This window comes from Triticum dicoccoides, chromosome 2B, assembly GCF_002162155.2.
Source record: "Triticum dicoccoides isolate Atlit2015 ecotype Zavitan chromosome 2B, WEW_v2.0, whole genome shotgun sequence".
Classification (NCBI taxonomy): domain Eukaryota; kingdom Viridiplantae; phylum Streptophyta; class Magnoliopsida; order Poales; family Poaceae; genus Triticum; species Triticum dicoccoides.
The window spans coordinates 702,481,807-702,489,053 of NC_041383.1; the positions used below are offsets into that span (position 1 = coordinate 702,481,807).

General features: G+C 46.4%; 1 long non-coding RNA gene across 2 annotated transcripts; it reads left to right on the plus strand.

The window, feature by feature from the left end:
- Positions 1 to 387: 387 nt before the first annotated feature.
- Positions 388 to 2,940, plus strand: LOC119368388. 2 transcript variants are annotated; one of them, XR_005176625.1, is made up of 3 exons: positions 388 to 465; positions 2,683 to 2,765; positions 2,873 to 2,940. It is a non-coding gene; the product is annotated as an uncharacterized LOC119368388 (long non-coding RNA). The 2 variants fall into 2 exon arrangements; XR_005176626.1 differs by lacking the exon at positions 388 to 465 and adding an exon at positions 1,938 to 2,005.
- Positions 2,941 to 7,247: the final 4,307 nt, after the last annotated feature.

The following is a 7,247-nucleotide window of genomic DNA, read 5'->3' on the forward strand; positions in this document are numbered from 1 at the left end:
CCCCTGCGCCCATCCCTCCACCGCGGCCCTCTCGGCAACCCCAAATCAGTCTCAGGCTCTCAGCCACTCCTGTGTGTGCTGCTGGATAGGGTTCGCCGCCGCCCTCACCGGTCGCCGTCGTCGTCGGTTTCCCTGCCCCTGCGCCCGTCCCTCCACCGCGGCCCTCTCGGCCACCAGCCGCGCCTGCCGGCGGGCCGCCTCGCGTCGCTCAATCTGCCACCCATCCCGCCTCCTCACCCAGGTTTGTCCGAAGCTCCTCCTCCTCCCACCGATATTGCCTCTGCTTGCTTGCGATTGCCGGTGGATCCGCGCTTGCTGCCGGTCCGGTGGCGTTCGAGGTCAGGGACAAGCCGGCCTCGCTCAAGGCCGACGACTGGGCTCGTGTCATGGCCGTGTTTGTGCTCGGAAAAGAGTGGCAGTTCAAGGACTGGCCCTTCAAGGGCCATGTCGACATCTTCAACAAAGGTTTGCCACTCTAGTTACTGCTTGCCTGCTTGTAGTATATCTGCGATTTGTTGTGTTTGCATCTCCGAGAGCTTCGTTAGTTTTTGCTCAATGACTGTAGAAATAATCACATCACATCGGTGATTCAAGATTTTCGTACTGAGAGGTTCATAGTGATCGCTGAATTGTCCATCGACATTGCAGGATAGGGTTGTTCTGTACCGGGAGGGAGTACACTTTGAGTGCATACTTTGTTAACCCAACTAGCGGTGTGACCCGCGCAATTTGCGCGGCTAGATTTCCAGTGTGCCTTTATATCCATATTGGCATTGATATGTTGGTATGCCTTAGACATTACCAAAAATACAATACACATTTGTCAATAAAAGAAAAATAACGCATATAGCGGACTCTATTGAATTTTTTTATTGTGTTGGTAGTAACATATTTTGGACTATGTGACAATAGAAAAACCATTGGATTGTGCTTCCTGGATGCCATGCTAATCTATTTGGAGTTTTTTTTATCTTTTTCTTTTCTTCTTCTAAATAATCAATTTGGTTTTACCTTTTTTCGATGACTGCCCTTTAATTTATTTTTATTTTACTGACAATTTTTAAAAGACTCTCTAATAAGACTTATAATATAACATTAATGTCTAATAGAACCACCTCGTCATTATTGAAGTTGCATTGTGCAATATCATGTACAGAGATGCTTCTACTATTCTACACATGCCAATATAGTGTTGCTCTAATTATCTCTGTTGCTTAGCTGTGTAGTACAATATAAAATTATTCAGGTGTATTAATAAAAAATGCTAAATAACCTCGCACTTTAAATCTTGACATATCTATGTGTATTTCACGAAGGAACTAAATAACACATGTGGGAGGTGCTCTATTTTTTTCTAGTTTTAAACTGATATGCATGTGGTCCTCTTGCACATGCCCTTCCCTTTACTTAGAATCACATTGGCTTGTTCCATCATTTATTCTGGGTATATAGTTTCTTTAGAGCCAAAAAGTACAGTGTGCACATAATGTACGGCTTCACGCTGCTACTTTTGTTTCTTCGTTTGTCATTGTATCCAATCTATTCCTATAAGTCTGCAGTGTGTTATAAATTGTATGAAACAATGGGAATCAATACATCATATTATCTTCTTGTTTTTTACAAACAGCTCTCAGAATAATATAGAGAAATTAGTGGTACTGTAAATTGCTAAATTGCTTTGTTGAGGACGGTCAAGCCCATGATCTACTTCTGAACCAAACAATTTGCATGCAGAGATTAGATCCCATCGCGGACTGAACATCGTCCACCACTCGATGTGGCCGATGGCTGCCGTGCGCTTGTGATCCGAATGTCTAGCTGCAGTCCTTTGGATGTGTACGTGCATCAAGTCTTTTCTTCCTCCTCAATTTACATGCAGAGATTGTATCCACCGGCCATTGACGTGATCTGCCTCTAGACGTAGCTGGCAGCTGCTTGCGATCCGAACGGGAGATGCCCCAAGATGACATAATATTACCTGCCGACCTATTAATCTATTCCAAACGTAAGGGCTTCTGAACGCGTCGTAGGTTTTTTTCTTAGGAAAAAATGTGTCCTAGTAGGACATGACTTGTTTGTTACCGTATATATACGTGATGTTTTTTTTTGAGGATCCGTGATGGATTATTCCTATGTATGAGTTTCCTTGTTCTACACTTGAACGTGTCCAACATGATAGTACAATCTGGTTGTACATGGGACCTGGCGGTGTCATGTTTTTTTTCTATGTATGAGTTTCCTTGTTCTACACTTGAACGTGTCCAACATGATAGTACAATCTGGTTGTACATGGGACCTGGCGGTGTCATGTTTTTTTTATTCCCGTGTTATGAGTTTCTATTTAACTAATCTCAACCGTTCAATATCTTAACTTTGTATAGATGAATCTTAACCGTTAGTTTTCTATTGTTTTAAGTATATAATAGATTGGGTTAAAATGATGCTTGTTTTTGGCATTGACATTGGCTGTCGAGCAGGAAATCACTGCTGCTATGACTAACCAAATCATACCCGTTTGCCCGCACCTTTTGTCTCTGTTCCTAGCAAAGCCTCCCACTAAACTTGGTCAAAAATTTATGGTATTTGTAATGCAACATGGAACATTAGATTGCTCTGTTTCTCTTTTCAGCACAGCAAGTCGATACCATCTGTGGCCTAACATTTTAAACTTTTCTCTCTCAGTTATTGGGTTCTTTGTATGCTTTGAAGATGATAGTGTCGATTCAGCAAAAGTGGTCAAACAGTGGAATGTCAAAATCATATCTGTGAGTGGGAGGAATTTTTCATATGTTTTCTTGGTTATTGTAATCAAATTCTATTTTGCTCCCACTTACAGCTGCTTTATTAATTGTGTTATTAACCTATGGTGCAGATAAGCAAGAATAAAAGGCATCAAGACAGACCGGCTGCTCTGGAGGTGTGGGATCAGCTAGATGAATTTGTGTGGGCACGCTCATAGGTGAATCCTCATGTGTATCTAACCGTGTGATCTTTTAAGTTGTCCCTTCCATTCTGTACTTGATACGGGCAAAACCTTGAATTCCTGGTGAATTCTATAACCGGGTTTTGTAGGATTGGCCATCATGTGTTTTCTTAATTTAAGTGTCTTTGTAGTAACCTTAGTGATACATGTGTGTTTTTACTGAAAGTTCAATGTAGTTCTTTGTGCTATGGACTTATCAAGCATTTGACGACCAAGATATAGTGCACGGGTAGTCCTGCAGATAACTGGGACTAAGGCTTCACTTCAAATATGCATGATGATATCAGATTGTGCTATCCAAGTTGGTTTTATAACAAGAGAAGCCATCATAGTGTGCAACTTCCTTATTGTCATGTTTCAGTAATTCACACTAGTAGTATTAGTATTAGTTGTTGGCTTCTTGCTGTTGCTTTATTACTATGAGAAGAATCCAGAAATGGTATCAACTACTAGCATCTTGACATTGTTATTTTAATTAATTTGGGATTCACATGTGTCTATATATTGTTTATTTGAATAGAACGCTTCAGGATTTGCTAAGTGTAACCTTTTCAGTTCTACTATGTTCATAGTAGGTTTTTCCTTTATGCAAGTTAAACTGTTCCAACTTCTTGCCAGAAGTGGTCATGTAATGTCATCATTGAGCTTACATGTTGTAATTTTTAGTTTTCTTCTGATTTCGTTTCCAGTCGCTGTTATGACCCAAATACTCAAATACCATGTTGGGTGATGGAAGTGGACTTATGCTGGCTGAGTTGTCGACAAGCAGAACAACCACCCCTACATCCCAGCCTTTGTATTTCAGGTGCCGGTCGATGGCGGAATGAGATGCCAGGAACCTACCTTCCTTCTGCATTCATGTGGATTGGTTACTCATATATACATGGATGTGCGTACATGGCCAGGACTTATGTACGTGTCCGACCTGCTCTCTTTTACTTTTTCTTAGCATGAGGTCTGGACAACTGCTTATGTGTGTACGTGATCATGACTCTTTTTGACGGGCTATTTCTAATTCTTTCTATTTTTTTAAGGGAATATTTCTAATTCTTTCTATGTCCCATTTTGTAGATTTGCTTCAGATCACGGAAGCTTGGGTTGATGGAGTGCTTGTCTTTAGTTTTTGTTTTGACTTTGTAAAACTTGCTACCTATGATGAAACTGTGTAATATTGATGAAACTATGTATATGTATGGATGAAACTTGCTACTATTGGTAAACTATTAGTAACATGTGTTGTATATGTGTTCGATATATATGTGTTCATGACTATTGGTAATATGTGTTGAATATGCTATATTGGTCATATAAATATATTTGTGTTTGATTTTCTGTGAAAATGAATTGATATAAGAAAAATATATTAAATGGGGCAATATAGGCACTTTGCCATCTGCTGTCAGATGACAAAGAGCTTTGCCATCAGCTGGCAGATGGCAAAGAGGCCACGTGTCATCTACATGTAAAATTTGGGCTGGCCTATTGGGGCCCTTTGCCATCTGCCAATAGATGGCAAAGAGCTTTGCCATCTGCTGGCAGACGGCAAAGCCTCTTAACGGGGTTAGCCCCGTTAGAAGGTTAACGGCATACTTTGCCGTCTGCCAGCAGATGGCAAAGGCTGCATGCTTTGCCATCTGCCAGCAGATGGCAAAGCCACAAGCTCTTTGCCATCAGCCAGCAGATGGCAAAGAAGCCTTTACCGGCAGGGTTTCAGATGAACTGTTTGCCATCTGCTGGCAGATGGCAAAGCCTTTGCCATTCGCCGACCATGCCTTTGCCATCTGCCATGGCAGATGGCAAAGTGCCAGATTCCAGTAGTGTATGGTGGCCTCTGTTACAAAATCACGACACTTCATCGTTAGAATAACCGATTTTATCTATCCTACATTATATGAGAGCGGGGAATCACTCACCTTCGTTCTTTTCGAGCTGCCTCCTTGTGAGGTCGAGCTCTCCCTGCGCCTGCTTCAGGTCCTGTTTTAGCCCGGCGATCTCAGCCATACGGACCGTAGCGGCAAGCAGCACAACCTGCTTATTCACATTCAAACTTATTCTTAGACTCCTGCGGATTATAATTGACCCTCCGTTTGGTTTTTCCTTCCGAACACCAAATAGAGTATCAGGGGCAACTACCTATCGGGTGGTAATTTCACACATTTTTATTACTTACCTCAAAGCCTGTCAGGAGGCTGGTGCAGGCTTCGGTTAGTCCGCTCTTGGCGGACAAAACCTTCTGAATCACCGCACTCATAAGAGTACGGTGCTCTTCATCCATGGAAGCGCCCCGAAGCGCTTCCAACAGACAATCCGGCGCCTCGGGCATAGCGGAAGTCCTCGGCATAGACGGCTCGCCCTCCTTAATGAGGGGCTGTCCACCTAAGTCCGGAACTATTGAAGGCTCCGGAACAGTGTTCGGCTGAGAGTCTGGCTTACTGCGGCTCTCACCAACACGATCCACGGGGATCTTGAACCCCGCGTGTCCGACGTTTGGAAATGCCGCCTTGGGGCGCCTCCAGATCCACCTCTCCCCGCTCTGGGAGCCTTTGGGACAACACCTCTGTGTCGTCCGCGGGCTGAGAAGTAGTGGCCATCGGAAGCGAGTTCATCGCCGAATCACTCAAGGACCCATTTGAAGACGACACCTCGGGATGGGCCCTGGCCGGACTGCATACAAGTCCGGCGTTATAACAAAACTATGAAGCAAAATTATGATGGAGTGCGGATACTTACGATCGCACTAGGGGCTTCTTCCTGGGCAGCCACCCCTCCTCGCTATCTGCGGTGGTGGCGGAGTAGTCCGCGCTTTTCCCTTCTTGGACGTCCCAGCCTCCCCCTCCGGGGCGGCCTTCCTTTTTTCTCCCCCCCCCCAATGCGGGGAGGTGGAGTTTCTTCTTGTTTCCCCCCGCCTCAGCAGGAGGAATCTGCCTCGTCGAGGGCCTCTCCTGGTCCCCTGGTCCGCCCTCTCAGGCCCCCCATCCTTTCTGGATGGGGCGGCCTTCCCTTCTTCTTCTTCTTCCCCTTTGGGGGAGGAGTGTGCCTCATCGTCTTCGGACGAGGATTCTGGCGCAACCTTACGTCGGAGACCCTTTCGGATCCCCGGGGCCTTCTTATCGGCCTTCTTCTCCGGCCCCTTGTAGGGCGCCGGGACCAGCATCTCCGTCAGGAGAGCATTAGCTGGGCTTTCCGGCAGCGGAGCCGGACAGTCGATCTGCTCCGCTGTCTCCACACAATCCTGAGCAAATATGCACAATTACTTAAGGCACCCCCATGAATATATTGGGAAGAACCGAATTCGGTGGCAGCCTGAGAACTCACCTGACTAGGAGGCCGCGCGGCGTGGAGCCCATGGTCCTCGGATATGTGAGGAGGTACTTCAGAGGCCTTCAACAATGCCTTCCACGCGTTTTTGTGCTTCATGTCGTAGAGCCTCTGAAGTGTCTGGTGTTCGGCCGGGACGAACTCCCACAGATTGAATGCCCGCCTTTGGCAAGGCAGAATCCAGCGAACGAGCATGACCTGGATCACGTTGACAATCTTGATGTTCTTGTACTTCATGCCCTTGATGCAGTTTATGAGTCCGGTCAGCTCTGTAGGTTCGCCCCAGGACAAGCCCTTCTGTTCCCAGGAGGTGAGCCGCATGGGGGTTCCGGACTGGAACTCGGGGACCGCCGCCCAGTCGGCGTCGTGCGGCTGGGTGATGTAGAACCACCCCGACTGCCACCCCTTCACGGTTTTTGCAAAGGAGCCGTCAAGCCAGGTGACGTTAGGCATCTTGCCACCATGGCTCCTACGCACTCCGCTTGCTGGCCGCTCATGATCTTCGGCTTCACACAGAAGATTTGCAGCCACAAGCCGAAATGAGGCTTGATGCGGAGGAAAGCCTCGCATATGACGATGAACGCCGAGATGTTGAGGACGAAGTTTGGGGCTAGATCATGGAAATCTAGCCCGTAGTAGAACATGAGCCCGCAGACGAAGGGGTGGAGTGGAAACCCCAGTCCACGGACGAAGTGGCAAGAAACATGACCCTCTCGTGGGGTCCTGGAGTTGGAATGACCTGCATGTTGTCTGCTAGCCGGTGTGCTATGTTTGCGGCCAAGTATCCGGCCGCCCGAAGACTTGCGATATTCTTCTCCTTCACGGTGGAAGCCACCCACTTACCTCCTGCTCCGGACATGTTTAACTGTGTGGAGAAGACTTGGACTAGGGCGCTGGAGCTCGAGGAGGCAAGAGTGGGCAAAGGAGGAAGAAGGCGTGGGTAAGA